General features: G+C 34.9%; 1 pseudogene; it reads left to right on the forward strand.

Moving 5' to 3' along the window:
- Positions 1–856: 856 nt before the first annotated feature.
- Positions 857–19,140, forward strand: LOC100399364 (hepatocyte nuclear factor 4-gamma pseudogene; annotated as a pseudogene).
- Positions 19,141–20,714: the final 1,574 nt, after the last annotated feature.

Consider the following 20,714-nt stretch of genomic DNA (forward strand, 5'->3'; position numbering starts at 1 on the left):
ATAAGCACAGCTTTTCTCCAATAAACTTATATTTATGGAAACTAAAATTAATATTTTATGTGCTTTTTATGTATTAAGAAATATGCTTTTGATATCTTTTTTTCTAATTTAAAAATGTTAAAACATTCTTAGCTTACAAGTCTTACAAAACAGGTATTTGGCCAAATTAGGCAATTGCTTCTTTTGACCTCCTAAATATTTATGAACTGGATATACAAAAATTTTTCCCTCTATCTCTTTTTTCCTTTTTGTTTTTTACAGCAACTTGGTAGCAACCAAGTTGTCTTTTGTTAGGTGAATAAATAAACTGCGATATGTAGAGTAAATGGAATATTACTCAGCACTAAAAAGAAACAAGCTATCTATCTCTGAAAAGACATGGCAAAATGATAAATGCAATATTACTAAGTAAGAGAAGCACATAAAAAGACTACCTATTGTATGAACTCAACTATCTCGCATTCTGCATAAATGCACAACTACAGAGACAGTAAACAGATCAGTGGTTGCCAGGGTGAGGCTGAGAGAAGAGGAATCAATAGGCAAAGCACAGAGAATTTTGTGTGTTCATAAGGGATGTTGATATATTGCATTTCTATTTGAAAGATCTTTGATTTTGGCAGAAAACAACTTTGACCTTACGAATGTGTTGGAAAGTATTTCCTCTTACTCTCATTTTGTGCACTATTGGTCGTATTTATTTATAAAGCATTTCATAAAATTCCCTGGTGAAGCCATCTTGAACTGAAGGCTAGTATGTCAGCCTTTTTTGGTGGTTATATGCACTTGTGACTCCTGAGCTCTTGTCCAGTGTCCAGGAAAAATGAGATCACACAAACAAATTGAAGGACGGTAAATGAGGAGGATTTTATTGAACAGTGAAAGTGGTTCTCAGAGGGAAGAGCTGGAAAAGGAGTCAGAACAGGCAGGTAATCTTCCCCTCAAGTCCAGTCATATCTGCCATACTTTTCTTCAAAGTCAAGCAGAAGAGCTTTCCCTCTGAAGTCAATGTGCTTCTCTCTGATGTCCAGTCCTTTCTCTACTTCTCTCCAACTGAGTCTGAGGTCTTCATAGGTATGGGACCAGGGTGTGGGATGGGTCATGGGTAGTTTAGAAAAAGGCAACATTCAAGAGGGAAAACAGGAATAGAAATTGTCACATTGGGCCACAGATTTCAAGTTTTTTGGCTTGAAGATGAGCTACCCACCTTTGTCTGTCTAGAATTTCTCAGCCTCCTGCCTCTATCATTGTATCAAAATAATCTGATAGTTTTTTTTTCTTTTGTTGAAATTTGATTAGTAGTATATAGTTACTTAAGGTTTTGGGGGAGGGTTTTTTAGATCCATCTAATTACATGTTTTTTATGGGTTATATTTTATTTACTTTGATCAAGGTACCTTTTACTTGTGTCTGAGAATTCTTGTCTTTCATCCATTCAGGGAATTCAAAATTATTGTCATTTGCACATGCCTCCCTCATCGATTCTTGTTTTATGAAAATTGTATTATATGTGATTGTACATATGTTACTTCTCTCAATTATACTTTTTCTTTGTCAATGGTCCCTAGAAATTCCTTTATTTCATATCTGTGTATTTAAACATGCATTTATTGTATTTTAGTAGTTATTTGCTTTGGGAAAGTTTTTATGTCATCTAGACTGCCATTTTGTCCAGGATGCTATTCATTATGTTCATGAATATTTTTGTTTGAAAAAATAATACAATTTTTTCATAATAGACAAATGATTTATTATATTCAAATGTTTTTATGTGCTCTTACCATTTTCTAAAACAAGTAAATATAATCAAAACATTTTAAACGTTTTGATTCTAAAGGTATAAAAAGTTTGAAACTCTGAAAGTGAGCAATTGTTTTATTCAACCTGTATATGGAATCTTCAAACATATATTTAAGAAATTAAAATAAAATTAAAATTTATTAAACAGTTTATTACTCAAAAACACCTATCCACCTACATGTATAATACACTTTGGTTATTGATAGAAAAGTTTCAGTGTTTTTAATACTTTAATCCTTGTCCTCTTTCCCAGTGTGTTTATGACTAAAGTGAGTTAATAAAGTAAATAGATAACTACTCCCCTCCCACACCTACGCACACAAACAGCAACCTGTGAAGGCAGTCACATGGAAAAAAACTGATTATAAAATATATTTAGTAATAATTTATTAACATTTTATTATTACTCACTGTAGATGTATTAATATGCATTTAGGAAATTAAAGATTATTTGATTTGCGTTTTTACAGTCATACTTCTTTACCGTGAGAAAATAGTTTTTAGTTCATTTAGCAAATACATAGTGAATAACATCTTTGTGTGAATTTCTAATATAAGATTGTAATAGTAATGACAAAACCAAGCGTAATAACTATATTTTTTCTTTCTCCAATAATAGTAAATTAGGCCAGATTTTACCAAAAGTACAGAGACAAAAGTGATTTTATAATGCGCAATCACATTATAAAAATTTAATATCAAGCTAAATAATTTTACTTTTAGATGGCATAAAGTTTTGCTAGATTTTAAATTAAAACACTGTATAAACCTTTATTCTGATAGAAGACCTTTATAAAAGGACAAAAATTCCTATACAGTGCTTTAGGCTGTCAGGAAAAGATTTTAACATAGTAACAAATCAGATAACAGGTAGAAATTTATTGTCCTGGGAGACCTACAGCCTTTTTTAGCTAACTTTTAAAGGTCTTTTTTGAGTGGAAGCTGTAGAAGTCTAGGAAATGAAGTAACAACTGACTGCTCATGATTCATAATAATAAAAAAAATAGTAGAGTTGGAATACATACACACATTACAAATGCACAGAAAGCAGCTCAGCTAATTCCTCCAAGGTGAAATTTACACATTGCTTTGCTGCAGAAGTACAGCTAAGGGAGTGATAAATTGCAATGCTCCTGAAAATGAGAATAGAGCCATGGTTCGACAGTCTACTGCCAGATCTTTTAAGATGTGTAGGGATTAGTGAAGGCCCCTGAGCATTTTTCTGTGAGTGGATTTCCCCTTTATAATGATTAACTATAAATCTCAGAAACAGATAGTGCTGTAGTTGGATGTCCTATATAGATCTCTATAACTGACAACTGAAACCTAAGCAGAATCTTGAGTTTTGGAGGATAGGTATGAATGAATGTTCAGTCCCCTCACCACATCCTCATACCTCATGCACACATCCTAATTGACAAGAAGGAAATTGAGTGGCCCAAAGAAGAAAGCACACAAATGTCATTAGGTCCCTAATTTTTTGGGTATTGGTTGAGTTATTGAGTAAAAGAATGAATAAACATTGTCAAATATGGGGCTAAAATAAGGATATACAATTTAAAGTACTGTTTAATAAATTTACACTGGAAAAAACAGAAATAGTGCAGAGAAAATTATTGCTATAACTTTGCTTCAAATGATAATTAAATGCAAGAAAATTAAATAGCTCAGCAATTCTCAAAATTTTGATTGCAGAGATATTTAACTTCTTTAAATAATTGGAAATGCTAAATAGATGCTGTTTAGGCTGCCTTATTTGGGTTAAATATATTAACATTTACCTTATAAGAAATTAAAATGTAATATTTCAAAGTGTTTATTTAGGAATTTATTAGCAAAATAATAATCTCCTATGTTGATAGAACTGATAGATTGAAAAATATATTTTTCATCACCAAATTGTTGTAAGAGTGAAATTCTTTTATATTTTTTTCAAACATTTTTAAAATATGTGGCTTCATAAAGATATTTCTGCCTCTAGATTCAACTTGCTGAGATACATTGTTTTAGTTGAAGTATGGGGAAATTATTGCCTGTTGTAGATATATAGTTGGAAAAGAAACAGTATTTCAATAGGCTCTTCAGTAAGTTTTGGGTATTTTTTGTTAATACATCCAAGCCAGGCAAGTTGGGTGGTATTCTTCCTTGTTAACAAACAAAAAATGGACACACAAGGTTTTTCCTATTTTAAGATTAATTGCATATACAACATTGTATCAATAAACTGTTTATACTGCTTGACTAAAATCAAGCTTTGAATTAGAAACAACTTTTCCAATATTTGAAAACAATCAGCACAAGACAGTGATCTCCAGGTTAATAAAAACAGGTAAGACAACCCCATTATTGAATGAGCTTACTATCTGAGGAGACTTTGTCGGTTTCAACAAAGAGGTAGAGGGACAAAAAAACAGAATCTACCTGTTATTAAGTTATCCTAAGGAGACAAATTACCGAAACAGTAGAGGCCAAGGTCGCTAGAATTATTAAGGCAGAGTAAAGAAGAGAGAGCTACAGTAGGAAGAGTTTTAGAGATCTGCTTGGGTTTCTCTTGAGTCTTCAGCTGAATACTGATGATATAATTCATGTGAGGATAAAATCTGAATCTGGGCAATAACTGACCAGACATTAGCAGAGAAAAACAATCCAGGAGTTGACACATAGCCTAAAATAGTTTGTGTTCCCACCAGACAGAGCGGAAAAAACTCATAATACGTGAGGTGCTGGTTGACGTGTTCAGTATGTTATTGCCTCAGTGATGAGGAAAAAGCAGTCGTGACTAAAAACTGTTCTGATCCAATCTTATAAAAAGTAAAAGCTAATCTTTCAAAGATCAGTTTCTAAGTAGCTTAACTAAATCCCAGAACAAATCTTGAGAATATTTAAAGATATATAAAAATAACCAGCGCCCTGGAATCCCAGCTACTCAGGAGGCTGAGGCAGGAGACTTGCCTGAATCCAGGAGGCAGAGGTTGCGGTGAGCCGAGATCGTGCCATTGCACTCCAGCCTGGGTAACAAGAGCAGCACCCAACAATTATAAATTTTAATGTTTGACACCCAATAAAAATGCAAAGACATGCAAAGAAGCAGGAAAATACACTCTTTAAGATAAAAAAAATACAGTACATAGAAGTAGACTCAGAACACAAAGGAAAAGATATTTTTAAATGAGCTACAAGTCAAAGAAGTCAAAAAATGAAATTGCAAAATATTATGAAGATGAAAATTAAAACATATTAAAAATTTTAGAATATAGCTAGTCCAGCATATGGAAGAAAATTCATACCAGTAATTACCAATATTATTTTAGATTGTATTTGTGTTTTTTGCAATTAAAAGTAGTGTAGTCCCAGCTATTCAGGAGCTCAGGAGGCAGAGAGAATTGCTTGAACTCACGAGGTGCACATTGCAATAACCCAAGATCCTGCCAGTGAACTCCAGCCTGGGTGACAGAGCAAGACTGCCAAAAAAAAAAAAAGAAAGGGAGGGAGGGAGGGAGGGAGGGAAGGAGGGAAGGAAAGAAAGGTCAATCCCTTCATAAAATCAGATGCAAAAGTTTATTTTTCTGGAAATAAGCAAATATGTTTATTAATTAAAATAGGAAGGGGAAACAAAGAATTGGAATGAGAACCAGGAAATAGGATATGATATTAGGGCAAGGAAGGTACTCTACTAAGCCAAGGATGTTCAATCTTTTGGCTTCCCTGGGCCATATGGGAAGAAGAATACTTTTCTTGGTACACACATAAAATACACTAACACTAATGATAGCTGATGAGCTGGAAAAAAAAATCACAAAAAAGTCTCATAATGTTTTAAGAATGTTTACAAATTCGCTTTGGTTAGCACTGAAAGCTATCCTGGGCTGCATGTGACCTACGAGCAGCAGGTTGGACAAGATTGCATTAGAAAATTTTTAGTTATTGCTTGATCAAAGATAGTCAAAATTCCAGAAAAGTGCATTTAAGGAATTGATCATTTTAAGTCCTCAAAAAATAACTAGGCTTAAGTAAGTTCAGAAAAAAGACATTGCAGTTTGTATTTATCTGTCAGTTTAGGTCAGTCAATGAAGAATGCATTCTCTTGTGTCTTTGTTACCTGAGGGTTCCAAAAAGGTCTTAGCTCCTTCCACTCATAAATTTTAGTTTTCACCCATTATTTCCACAACTTTTTTTTCATTACTAGTTTTTTTTTTTTTCTTTCCTTGTGGTAATCAAATGACCAGACTTGTAGGCCCTTCTAATACTGTTCCACTTTTTCCAAGGCTCTGTTTATGTTTTAAAATATTTTTTTCTCTCTCTGTTTTTTAGGTAGGATAATTTCTGTTCTATCTTAAAGCTTAATGACTTATTTCTTTGTTATCTTCATTATTCAATTGATCCCATCCAGTGAATTTTTATGTCAGCTTTTTTCAGTTTTCAGTTTTGAAATTCAATTTTTTTAAACATTATTTATTCTCCTCACAGAGAGAATTTATTTACATTTTGAATCAAGATTTGTTTATTTGTTTGCTTATTTTACCCTCTCTGTCTCCCTGAAAGGGATGATGGACATTTGGGCAGCTGCCCTACGTAAACTCTGGGTCCGAATTTCAGTGTTGCTCCCCATGATGCTAACCCTCCTGCGCACACAAGCACATCTGGCCTTCATTACATTGCCTCATGAGAAATCTGCGTATGGGAAGCTGGCACTGCTAAGTTGTTTCATGAGTAAATACAAGTTCCATTATCTTCTCTGGAGAGCTCCTGTTTCTTGTCCCAGTAAATAAATATAGATGTAAAAACTTAGCAAGAGGTCCTAATCCATGAATCTAGGAATTGTAGATTCCTGCTATTGTAGGAATTGCAAAATGTTAGCTTTGAAAACAATATTTTCTGCCAAAACTCTAAATTTGAAATGAGAAGGGTGGATACTAGAGAATGCCTATGGAATTATTTTAAACCCAACCTGGTAGACATTAAAGTAGTACATCATTATTTTACCTAGCTTCTGGAATCTCCTTGAGCAAATTTTGTTTGTTTGCTTGTTTTTTTTGTTGTTGTTTTTTAACCTGCCAGGGTGTTTCCACAAAATTACTGTTAGTGTTCTTTTATGAACAGTATAACTCCTTTGTCTTATATCAGGGCCATGTCTCTTTTCGCATGTAGTTAGCAAAGATTTTCATAAATAGACTTCCTACATGTCCCCTACATTGATGGTGTTTTGGTAAACAAGACATGGAATTTTTTCTAAATCTTCACTTCTCAGAGTTTGGCCACGGACCAGCTGCCTCAGCCTCTCCTGAAAGGTTGTTAGAAATGCAGAATTTGAGGGCCCATCACAGAATTTATGGACCAGAATCTGTATTTTAATAAAGTAATCACATAACTAATATGCCTGTAAGATTTGAAAAAGCATTGACTTAGATGACCCAAATGTCAGAGTGTAAAGATAATTTAAAGTTATAAGTCACTACATTTTAACAATAGCAATACACAAACCAGATGTGTGACTACCTTATGTATGACCAATTAAAGGAAAAAGGAAAGAAAAAGTATATGGGTGATGGTTACACTAAAAGTCCAGATTTCACCATCACACCCTATATCAACGTGGCAAAACTACATTTGTACCCCCTAAATCTATAGAATAAAGTAAAGATAAAACTTGATTTACATCTAGTTCTACATGATATGTTTCTTCCACCTGGAAGCAGATGGCTGTTGCATTATGGCCCAACTCAGAGTTAGCTCAGAAAGAAATTGAAATTGCAATATTGGTAAATTTTCAAGAAGTACATCTGATTGTCTTCTTTGTGCTAAAGAAGTCAACTGAGATAAAGATCTATATTTCCTAGATTAGAGATTAGGAAAGAACAAGATTAACATATCTGTCACATGGAGCTCTGGGGAAGTTATGCGCATGGAATCATAAGCATAAGCACAGGACGTGAGGATATCTGGTTTTTTTTTGTTTTTGTTTTTTGAGACATTGTCTCACTCTCCCACCAGGCTGGAGTGCAGTGGCATGATCTCAGTTCACTGCAACCTCCAACTCCCTAGTTCAAGCAATTCTTCTGCCTCAGCCTCATGAGTACCTGGGATTACAGCATGCACCACCATACCCAGCTAATTTTTGTATTTTTAGTAGAGATGGGGCTTCACCATGTTGGCTAGGATGGTCTTGATCTCCTGATCTTGTGATCTGCCCACCTCAGCCTCCCAAAGTGGTGGGATTACAGGTGTAAGCCACTGCTCCCGGCCAAGTATATCTAATTTTCATGTAACTTCTCATCTACTACCAAGGAGACTTTCAATGATCAAGTGGACAAAATGACACATCCTAGGGATATTATTTCTTTTTCATGCTCAGCTTCCTCAATTCCTTGTTCATTTGACCCATGTACAAAATTACTCAGTGACAGGGTTTAAAAGTTGTCTTTAATGACTTAAAAATATAATTAATTTATTATTAAATGTTCTAGTTATTATTAGAGTTGTTCTGTCATGCCATCCTCCTCATTAGCCAAAGTGTTACCCATCTCTACTATTTATTATATAAATATTAGAGGGACATTTTCTTATCTGATGAAAAGTCTGATTACCACCTGGAGATCCTGAACTTTAAAATGGTCAATAATTAATTGAGAACATATGTCTTCTCTTTCTGAAGAAGATGTGACTGTCTTTATATGTTGAATAGTCATTTCATGTTAGATGGCGGGATGAAAGATAATTTTATTTGCATATAAATATGCAGAAATGATTATATTAATGCTAAACAGCAACATAAATGGATTGAGCTAGTAATGTCCCAGTATCTATTCCTTGCCTCCCTAAGGAACTGTACCCTAATATGCTACCAGTGCAAATTAAATTTCCCAGGATTTCTTGTGAATATGTGTCTAGCTAGATTCAGCCACAGGGATATGTTATCAGAAAATTAGAGTATATTAAAAGAAAAAATATGACATATTTCTTTGCTTATTCTGCTTTGGATGGTGTTTCTAAGCAAGGCTGTACCTCTTCCAAAGTGTTGAATAATGACTTTCATGGGCACTATACACTTTTGCTTCTGTGTACCCCTTTGTCCATAAGTTAAATAAAATAAATATCAATTTCATTTTTTGGCAAGATTTGTTAACTCACACCTGTAATCCCAGCAGTTTGGGAGGCCAAGGCAGGAAGGTCACTTCATGCCAGGAGTTTGAGACTAGCCTGGACAACATAGCAAGACTCTGGTCTGTCTCTACAATAAATAAATAAATAAATAAATAAATAAATAAATAAATAAATAAATAAATAGCTGGGCATGGTGCCGTACACCTGTGGTCCCATCTATTCCAGATGCTGAGAGAGGGAGGAAACATGTTGCTATAAAAATGATTAAAATCCAAATTGCATTCATTATTATATATTTGCAAGTAATATATTCATTCTTTCTTTCAAGTTTTAAGGAAATTAAAATAAAAACATTTTTGTGTTCCCCTAAATGATCCTGAGACCAAGATATGGTGCCTACTGAACATAGTGAATAGGGGGCCTCTATTTCTTTACAATTCCACCTTCGACCAAACCATACCTTCTGAAGAACAGCCATGTCATAATTCCAGCATGGATACTATGATCAAAGCTTCCAGGATTTAGTAATACAATTTTCTCTCCATACTTCGGGTAATTAGTGATATTTTTTAAATGAGAGACACAAGAACTGAACACTCATAAGAACAATTTTAAAACAACAGTAAAAACAAATTTAGAATAACTTTTTTTGGAACATGAGCAAAATCTTTTCTGATATACTAAGTGAAGAAAAAACATATAAAACTTTAAATACAGCATGATCCTTATTGTAGTCTATCTACCATCTACCAGTGCAGGATTGAGGTTAAGTAATTTTTCTAAAAAGTATATTAAAACTTTTAAACATTCTACCATTCAGTTAAATATATTAAATGAACCCAGATTTGTGGAACTGTGGATCATTGAGTTAAAGGCATGACACCCTTTATTTTATTCAAAGTATTGACTTACTCTTTGGATGATCTTAAAACTGCCACTACTCTCTATAAGATCATTTTCTTCCATGAAATCCAGGCAAATGATATTTTTGTTTCTGATTGCGATCATTTGTTAGTGTTTGCCAAAGCACTTTATAATGTAATATTGTTTATTATTTTAAGGAGAAGACAGACCTATAAATAAATTTGAAATATTAATTACCCCAATGTTAGATTTATAAAAATCAAAGATCAAATTATCTGATGTGATGCAAATAATGGGACTTGCTTATCATTTGGATCCATGTCACCATTATTTGTTTAAAGAACAAATTTTATTTAACTTTGACATTATATTTCATTGTTTAGATACAAAAGAAAATTGTGGGAGAGCACTATGTTCTGGTGCCTAGATGAACGAGCTCTAGGTAGGAACGAAGAATAATTCCATGGTAGGCACTCAGTAATATATGTGAATAAGCAATTGAGTATATCTGTCCACTGATAATCCACGAATAACCAGAAATTCTCTTGAATGATGCCGTCTATAATGTTAACTTCCTGATTGTTTTAGTCTTATCCAAACCTAGATTCCTGTAACACACAAACATTTATTTTTTATGAATTTTAGTTGGCATTCCAACCACTAGCAGTACTCCAACTGGGTCTGAGAATTTTTAAAATTATGAAGAATTACAGTGCTCAGTTGAGTTTTGCAAGTGTTATGGACTCTATATATTTGATTGGTGGGTTGTCATGAACTCTATGTATTTTGCTGGTTTGTTGTCAAATTATTGGCTCTCCTTTTTTTTTTTTCCTTGCAATTTCATGTTCAGGAAAATTACGTTACTGGTTTTTGATATAACTCAGATGATGTTGGAGTGTCTAGAGGTGGTATTATAAATGACCATCTCTTTCTTTTGTTTACTGCTAACTGAAGTCTTTCATTCATCACTTGCATTAATTAAGATCACAACTGCTAGGTTTTAAAATTTTTCATCTGATAAAGGGCTAAGAATTTTTTCTTTATGCTTTTAGAGAGGAAAACTTGGCTGTACTTTAACTTTAGTATATTTTTCAGTTTATTTTAATTTTTTATAAAAAGCTGAAATCAAATTAGATTGACTTATTGATAATGTATGTGTTTGTTGTTGCCATTGTTTATTTCCTATAAATAGATTGATAAATCTATTTATCTATGTATGATTGATAAATCATCAAATCCTGCTGATTTTTTTTTTTTTTTTTTTTTTTTTTTTTTGAGACGGAGTTTCGCTCTTGTTACCGAGGCTGGAGTGCAATGGCGCCGTATCGGCTAACCGCAACCTCCGCCTCCTGGGTTCAGGCAATTCTCCTGCCTCAGCCTCCTGAGTAGCTGGGATTACAGGCACGTGCCACCATGCCCAACTAATTTTTTGTATTTTTAGTAGAGACTGGGTTTCACCATGTTGACCAGGATGGTCTCAATCTCTCGACCTTGTGATCCACCCACCTCGGCCTCCCAAAGTGCTGGGATTACAGGCGTGAGCCACCGCGCCCCGCCATCCTGATGATTTTTTAAAGATTATGCTAAAATGTGGATTACTGTCTGGGAAATTTATATTGGCACTGTCCTTCACTCAGTCTCTTTCTTTCTCTCTGTCTTTTTCTCTTTTCTCCTGTGTTTATCTCTCTTTTTATATATCTCAGTACTGGAATTTCTGCTCAAACTTGTCTTTCAGCTAAGAATTTTTCTTTTTTGTTAACTAGAATTATTACTATATAGCCTGTATCTTAATAGATTTATCCTATCAATTATTCAAATAACTCTGTCTCTATAGAGATTATGAAATGTATATCATATTTTTCATATTTGGTGAATTAAATGAGAAAAATAAAAATTATAAAATTATTAAAAATGATCAAATTAGTCTCTTGTTACAAGTGAACCACCAAATATGAAAATTTGCTCATGAAACTAATATGTAAAATTTTTTCATTAGAATGAATAACTAAGAAAAACAAAAATACATATTTAATGTTAGTTAATTATCCCCAGACCCCAATCACATTATAAAATTAATAGCATTGTGTTTGGGGCTTTTCTGTTTCATGAAAGAAATGGCCATTTTATAGAATAATATTCTAACTTCTATCAGCTCTTTGCTCATTAGAATAGCCCTTGTCCTTGATATGAATGTTTCAAGACCCCCGCTGCATGCAGGAAACCACAGATTATATGAACCTGATTGCCATCAATCAGAACACTTTTCTGTACATATCTTCCATCCACAAATCTACTGCCTTTTCCATCTTAACTAAGCGCTTGTCACGCACTGTGGCGGTAACTTTTGCAGTTTGAGGTGTGACAGCAAAACGAACATATTTTTTTCCTCCTTCACAATTTCACAAATAGAAGATTTATTTTTACCCTACATCTTACCAAAAAGTACAATCTTTCTCATTTTTTTTTAATTGAGAACTTTCACTTTCAACTTTATGTACTTTCAGTACCTTATGCCCTCTCTTTGGCATAGCCAAATTGCTGGCATCTTTGTTCTTGCACTTTGGGGCCATTATTAGTAAAATAGGAACTACTTGAGCACAAGCACTGTGATACTGCCACAGTTGATCTGATAATTAAGATGACTAAGTGACTCATGGGCGGGTAGCATCTATACCATGGATGCATTGGACAAACAGAGGATTCACATCCCAGGGTATGAGATTTCATCATGCTACTCAGAATGGTGCTCGATTTAAAACTTACACAATTTAATTCTGGAATGTTCCATTTAATATTTTCACACCATATTTGACTCTGTGTGACTGAAACTGAGGGAAGCAAAATTGTGATGAAGGGGTCTACTGTACTTACATTTTATAATTATTCCTGTTAATTGGATGAGGATATTTATGGAAAAGAAATCTTCTCTTAAGTTTGGATGATTGAAGATGAGAAAATTTAAGCTGTTCTTATGCATTTCCAAAATTTAACCTGTAAACAATGGAGACGTTTGGGCCTATATCACTTAGAGTCTTTTCACTTATTTGTAGCTAGAATACTACAAACTTAAATAAGAGTTTAGATTCCTGTAGTTTTTAATCAAGTACCTACTGTTTAGGGTGATACCATTAGTAAAGGCCTTTGGATACATTTGTTCATTTCTTCATAAGATCAAAAATAGTGTGTCCATGATTATTTATTCTTTCTCCATAATACGGATTAGATAGATTAGTGAGTGCTCCAGAAATACATTTGTTACAGAATTATTATAAAAATGACCAGGTGTCACACTTTTAAGTTCAGTTGTTCTCTATTACCTACAAATTAATTTACTTTCTATTTATAGTGAGGATACACTTGCTTTTGCTTTTGTGTTTAATTGTGTATTTGTGTACACCACTCAAAGTAATCATATTTGCTTTCAGTGTTTAATCAAGCTCTGAAAATTTTTAGAGTTGATGTTTTATTCTCCTTACTCATTACACATCAGATTATGCATATTTTCTTTGCCTTTCCATTAAGTTCAGACTCATCTTGTATATATCCTGCCCTGGGTCCAGAAGGAGCAATTTTGCCAAGTAGCACTGGTTCCTTTCAATGAAGAATGGTAGTCAAAAACAAGAACTAAAAGTTTCTCATCCTTATTGCTACTGGGTATTATTTCTTTTGCTCATTCTCAGCTATCAGAGCAAGAAAATATAAGTGTATAAGCCAACACATGTATCTACTCATATCTATAAACATTTCTATATCTAGACACATGTATGTAAATTAACATTAATTTTTTTATGTCTTCAACTTTAATTTATTGCCCCATTAATTATTCTAACTTTTTCATTGTCCTAATCTGTAAACTCCCACACCATTAGTAAGAAACAGGGTTCTTATCATTGTCACATCCATTTGCTCTTTTCAATTCCATGCTTATTTTATTTTATACTGATATATATAAAAATATAAGAATTGTTTATCCACCCTCCCATAGTACAGTGTTTATGTGCAGTTCCTTTTGTATTTGGCCTTATAGATCTCACTTATTTTTAAGTTACTTAGGTCAGCAATTTTTTCTACCACATCCTTCACTAAGGTTGTTTCATACATTTGTTTCATATAGTTAGATTCTATTGTTACAGTCTGCATTCCTTCTTGGGATCTCTGGTATCCTGAATGATTTTTTAAAATTTGCACACATTATTGTTTATTTTCTGTAATGTAAAGTTTTAGGGTATTGTCTAATATACAGTGTCATTATTCACAATTATAAGACCATACAGATCATTTTTATTATTTGATTTCTACTCTCATCCTCATAATCCCTGATAATGACCAATCTTATAACTGTTTATAGATTTGCTTTTTCCACAATATCATGTAATTGAAATCACAAAGTACACAAGATTTCCAGACTGGCTTCTGTCCCTTAGTGATATGGTTTGGCTGTGTCCCCACCCAAATCTCATTTTGAATTGTAACTCCCATAATTCCCACATGTTGTGGGAGAGACTAAGTGGGAGATAATTGAATAATGGAGACTGTTTCACCCATACTGTTCTTGTGGTAGTAAATAAGTGTCATGAGATCTGATATTTTTATAAGGGATTTCCCCTTTTCTTGACTCTCTCACTGTCTCTTGTCTGCTGCCAAGTAAGATGTGACTTTCACCTTCTATGATGATTGTGTGGCCTCCCCAGCCATGTGGAACTGTAAGTCTATTAAACCTGTTTTACTTTATAAATTACCCAGTCTCAGGTATGTCTTTCTCAGCAGTGTGAAAATGGTCTAATACAGTAAATGGTGCCAGGAGTGGGATGCTACTATAAAGATACCCCAAAATGTGAAAGTGACTTTGGAACTGGGTAACAGGCAGAGGTTGGAACAATTTGAAGGGCTCTGAAGAAGACAGGATAATAGGGGAAAGTTTGGAACTTCCTAGAGACTTGTTGAATTGCTTTGACCAAAATGCTGATAATGATATGGACAATGAAATTCAGGCTGAGGTGATCTCTGATGGAAACGAGGAATTTGTTGCAGATTGGAGTAAAGGTGACTCTTGCTATGTTTTAGGAAAGAGACTGGTAGCATTTCCCCCTGCTTTAAAGATGTGTGAAACTTTGAACCTAAAGGAGATAACTTAGGGTATATAGTTGAAGAAATTTCTAACCAGCAAGGCATTGAAGAGATGAATTGGATGCTGCTAAAGCATTCAGTTTTATAAAAGAAATGGAGCATAAAAAGCTCATAAAATTTTCAGCGTGACAATACAATAGAAAGGGAAAAACCCATTTTCTAAGGAGAAATTCAAGCTGGCTGCAGAAATTTGCATAAATAACAAGAAGCCAAATGTTAATCACCAACACAATGGGGAAAATGTCTCCAAGGTATGTCAGAGATTTTTTTAGCAGTTCCACCCATAACAGACCTGGAGGCCTAAGAGGAAAAAATGTCTTTGTGGGTTGGGCCCAGGGCCCCCTTGCTCTGCATAGTGGCTCCTTGGTGCCGTGCATCCCAGCCACTTCAGCCTTGGCTAAAAGAGGCTAAGGTCCAGCTCAGGTAATGGCTTCAGAGGGTGCAATCCCCAAGTCTTAGCAGTTTCTATGTGGTGTTGAGCCTGTGGCTGCACAGAAGTCAATAATTTAGTTTTGGGAAACTTCACCTAGATTTCAGAGGATGTATGGAAAAGCCTGAATGTCCAGGCAACATTTTGCTGCAGGAGCAGGACTCCCATGGAGAACCTCTGGTAGGGCAGTGCTAAAGGGAAATGTGGGGTTGAAACCCCCACACAGAGTCCCCACAGGGACATTGCCTAGTGGAGCTGTGAGATGATGGCAACCATCCTCCAGACCCCAGAATGGAATATCCACCTACCATTTTCACTGTGTGCCTGAAAAAGCCACAGACAATGTCAGCTTGAAAGGAGCCAGGAGAGGAGCAATATCCTGCAAAACCACAGGGGTGCAGCTATCCAAGACCATGGGAATGCATGTTGCCTGGATGTGAGACATGGAGTCAAAGGAGTTATTTTGGAGCATTAATATTTTACTGCCCCAGTAGATTTTGGACTTGCATGGGGCTTTTAGCCCCTTCTTTTGACCAATTTCTTTTATTAGGAATGAATGTTATTTGTCCAATGCCTGTACCCTCACTGTATTTTGGAAGTAACTAAGTTGCTTTTGATTTTACAGGGTCATAGGTAGAAGGGAAATGCCTTGTCTCTGTCGAGACTCTGGATTTGGACTTTTGAGTTAATGTTGAAATGAATTAAAATTTGGGGGAACTGTTAGGAAGGCATGATTGATTTCAAAATGTGAGGACATGAGATTTGGGAGGGGCCACGGGCAGAATGATATGGTTTGGCTCTGTCCCCATCCAAATCTCATCTTGAATGGTACCTCCCATAACCCCTGTGTATTGTGGAAGGGATCCAGTGAGAGATAATTGTTTCCCCCTTACTGTTCTCATGGTAGTGATAAGTCTTATGAGAGCTGATGTTTAATAAGGGCTTTTCCCTTTTGCTTGGCTCTCTCATTCTCTCTTGTCTTGCTGCCATGTAAGATGTGCCTTTGGCCTTCTGCCATGATTATGAGGCTTCCTCAGCCATGTGGAATGAGTCCATTTAATCTTTTTTCTTTATAAATTACAGTCTTGGTTATGTCTTTATCAGAAGTGTGTAAATGGACTAATACATTTAGCAATGTACTTTTTCATTTTATTTACACTTATCACAAAAATGCAAAGGAAATGAAAATTATTTCTTTTGATCACTGAATAACATTCCAATGAATGGACATTGCAGAGTCTGGTTATTTTTTCCCCTATTGTAGACTTTAGTTACTTGCAGTTTTTTGTAATTATAAATAAAGCTTCTACAAGCATTTATGTGTGCGTTATTGTTTGAACATAAGTTCTGAAGTCAATTTGGCTAATATCTACGAGCACAATTATCTTAGGTTAAGACTATATTGAGCTTTGTAAGAAACTACCAAGCTGTCTTCCAAGATGGCTATACCATTTGCATTCCTACCAGTAGTGAAAGAAATTTCCTGTTGCTTTGATTTCTTCCCAGAAATTTGTATTGACAGATTTTTGGATTACAGCCACCATATAGATAGTAGTGATATCCTATTATTGCAATTTTAATATGCAATTTCATCATGGCATGTGATGTGAAGCACTGTTTTATATACTTGTTTGCCATCTGCATATATTAATTTGTGAATTGTCTGATTATATGTTTTGTCAATTTCTCAATTGTATTATTTATTATTATGGAGTTATAAAAGTACTTTGTATATTTTCAGACAAATCCTTCCATGTGTTTGCTATTTTTTCTACCAGGGTGTGACTAGCCCCTTAATTGTCTTTACAGTGTCTGTCACAGAGCAGAATACTTCAGCTTCAATAATCCTTCACATTACTTCCTTTTCTTTCATAGACTGTGACTTCAGTGTTGCGTTTAACATCACCTCAGCAAAACTAAAATCATGATTTTGCCTAGGTTTTCCTCTGGGATTGCTGTAGTGTGGTGTTTTACATTTAGTTCTATGATATATTTTGGGTAATTGTTTGTGAAAGATGTGAGATCTTTCATCTATCCCTTGGTTTACTTTTTGGCAGGTGATGTCTAATTTTTCCTGAACATTTGGCAAAATGACTTTCATTTCTCCATTGGATTGGCCTTGTTTCTTTGCCAAAGATCAGTTCACTACATTTGTGTGGTTCACTACATTTGTGTGGTTCTAGTTAAGGGTTTGCTTCTGTTAACCTGTATGTCTATTCTTGCATCGAAACCATAGCATCTCAATTATAATAGATTTACAGTAATTCTAGAAATCAGGTAGTGTCAGTTCTACAGCTTTGTTTTTCTTCGGTTTGTTGTGGATTATTCTAGAGTTCCTGCATTTTCATGTAAACATTTGAACCAGTTTGTCAGTATGCACAGGATAGCTCACTTAGATTTCTATTGGAATTATATTAAATCTGTAAATCAATTGAAAAATAATTGTCAAAAGTGTGGCACTAAATATCATGGCTGGGTTGGGTGGAGGGCACCTGCTTCAGGGAGATGAGGTGGCTGAAGCACAGTGACTGCAGCTCCAGAGCTCCTGGAGTGGCTCCATGCAGGCACTTCAGCCCCAGAGAGGACAAATATGAATACCCAGACGATGGTGTCATCTGTCTATGTGCTATATGTGAGTCCAGGCAACAGGAAAATACTGTGGGACACTGAGCTGTGGTGGGTGCAAGGCCTTCATCAGATGCAGCATATGCAAGAGTCACATTTATTCTTGCAGGTTTTGTCAGGAATGTTTTGTTAACAAAGCCAAAAGGAATCAATGTAGATACTATCGATTTAGGAGGTGTCTCTAATTCCATTAGAGCAGGAATCAAAAATGAAGTTGTGCAAAATGAATACAATAGAACAACCACCAGAAGAAGCACATGTGATGGCAGCAATATCCCCCCCATTAACACACTGGCACAAGCTGAAGTTCTGTCTTGCCAGATCTCAGTCTCAAGCCTTGGAGCAAGTACTGACATACATGTAAAAAAAAAAAAAATGAAAGTGTTGGTGATTTCTGTGAATTTCTGAAACAGCAGCTCTTAGTCTCGGTGGAATGAGCTAATATATCCCTGCCTTCTGTCAGTTACCATTGGATGATAAGGTGGCACTGTTGAGATCTCAGGCAGGGGAACACTTACTGCTTGGAGCTACAAAGAGATCCATGATGTATAAAGATATTTTGCTTTCGGGAAGCAACTATATTATTCACTGTAACAGCTGTGAAGTTGAGATTAGCAGTGTAACCAATTGGGTTCTAGATGAGCTGGTTAAACCATTTCAAGAAATCCAAAAGGCAATTGTATTTTTTGGCCCAGATGCAAAAGGACTACACTTAAATGGGCTACACTGATCCAGTAAACATTAAGAGCATGGAATTCCAAGAGCAGATGGGTTTGGAGGACTACATCAACCATCCGCAGTATGGCTCCCCGGGGGGAAGTTTGGAGAGTTGCTTCAGCAGCTGCCCACACTGTAGCACATCATTTGGCAAATGATTGAGCAAATACAGTTAAAAAAAAAATTGGGGGGGGATGATTTAAATTGGTCATCTACTTCAGGAAATGTTAGATGGAATTTCCAATGACAGTAGTCATCTCCATCATCCAATACATCCACATTTGTCTCAAGATCCATTAACTGGACAAATTGTACTTTTAGGTTCCATGTACTCACTGGTTCACACAGAAAACATCTGAACTCCTGAAACCCACTCTGTTTCCCATCACAAGGCTCTAGACAAGAAGAGTATGAAATAGCTACAAATCAAGCTTCAGTTATTTCACCAGCCTCTCTTCAAACAAAAGCAATTGTGAAAATGTGTTTATTTCTGAAAATCACCACATAAATGTGAAAAGCTGTTTGTCTTGAAACATCTCAGGATAGTACTTTTGGCAAACTCTGAGTCAAGGCTTCTTCATGGTACTGTTATAAGATGGTATCCTATTTTCTTGTTTATATGTTCATTCTGTTTGTTGTTGCTACTATGTGAAACTTTCACATGAAACCAATGTATATTTGAGTTTGAAGATGTTTACATAGTGTATTTTTTTCCAACTGCCCTTGCATTCTGCCTGCATCTGTTAAGTCTTATACATGCCTTTGATTTGTTTTCTTCCTATTGATTGGAATGCATAAGTAATTGCTTGATTGTGATGTGATGCAGAACAAAATGTACTTTTTAAACTGAGAATAGTGGATCAGAAATCTCAGTTTAATATAAAATGAATGACATTTAAAAAAATAAATTACAAACTTGCAAATTATAAAAATAAATCAGTTGCTGTAGAATAAGGTGTATGTTTTGAAGAATCTCTTATGGGCATTCTGTGGCTAAGAAGCATCTCTTTGGTCTACAGTTAAATATGCCTATCTTAAGTTTAGAAAATTATAAAAAGCCATTCCAAGAAAGACTGGATATTTTTTGAAATGTGACTCTCTTTGAAGATTTATGTTAAGCTAAGACATGTTAGTTTTATCAGTTAAGACACAGGCAAAATAGTAACAAAGAAACTCCTAAACGAGTGACTCAAATTAGACAGACATTTATTTATTTCTCCTGAAACAAACTAGAAATAGTTCACCATTGACTAGAAATCAGCACGTGCTCACAGCTGGGTCCTAGGGCGGCCAGGAGAATCATCCATAGGTGCAATTTCTGTGTAAGCCAAAGCCATGCCACTCCAAGAAAGCTAATCCTGGGGACAAATTAGTTATCTTTCACCAATGTGCCTTATTTAGTCCTCACTACAACACTATAGGAAAGATATTATTATCTCTCTTTTATAAATAAAAGAGCCTTTAGCTTGAGGGTTTAAGGAACATAACCAAAGTTCATAAATGTAAAGAATAAGAGAGCCACATTCAAACCTAGGCCCAGCTAACTTTAGTGATTATAAATTTTTGATGTGGAATGCAAAATGCAAACTTCTTACTCACAGTGTGGTTTTTAAATATATGCTGTTGAGTACTTATTGGCTATTATCCATCATGTTACCTATACTATATGTTTGCATGTAAGCAATGAGAGTAAAATTGTTACAGTTTTAATAAGAAACCACTTTTGTTGCTCTAACAAGACTTTCTTCTAAAAAAATGAAAGAAAATAAAAAATTCACTCAGGAGATTTGATGAAAACAAAAACAAATTCAAGTAAGTAACTTAGAAGACTTTTTGAAATCCAGCAGTCCAGGGATGTACCAATTGTCTAATTCCAGGCTAAGGATTATACTTCACTGAAGCCTTAAATTACTTGATATCATCTAAAGCCAGAGCTTATTTTAAAACAAATTAATCATGGGATACCTCATGAGTCAGTGGTTTCTCTCTGGTTGATAACAGAGAAAACTGGCTGCCAATTATTAATATCAATGATATATTTTAGAAAGAC

The sequence above is a fragment of the Callithrix jacchus genome, chromosome 1 (assembly GCF_049354715.1).
Source record: "Callithrix jacchus isolate 240 chromosome 1, calJac240_pri, whole genome shotgun sequence".
NCBI lineage: Eukaryota > Metazoa > Chordata > Mammalia > Primates > Cebidae > Callithrix > Callithrix jacchus.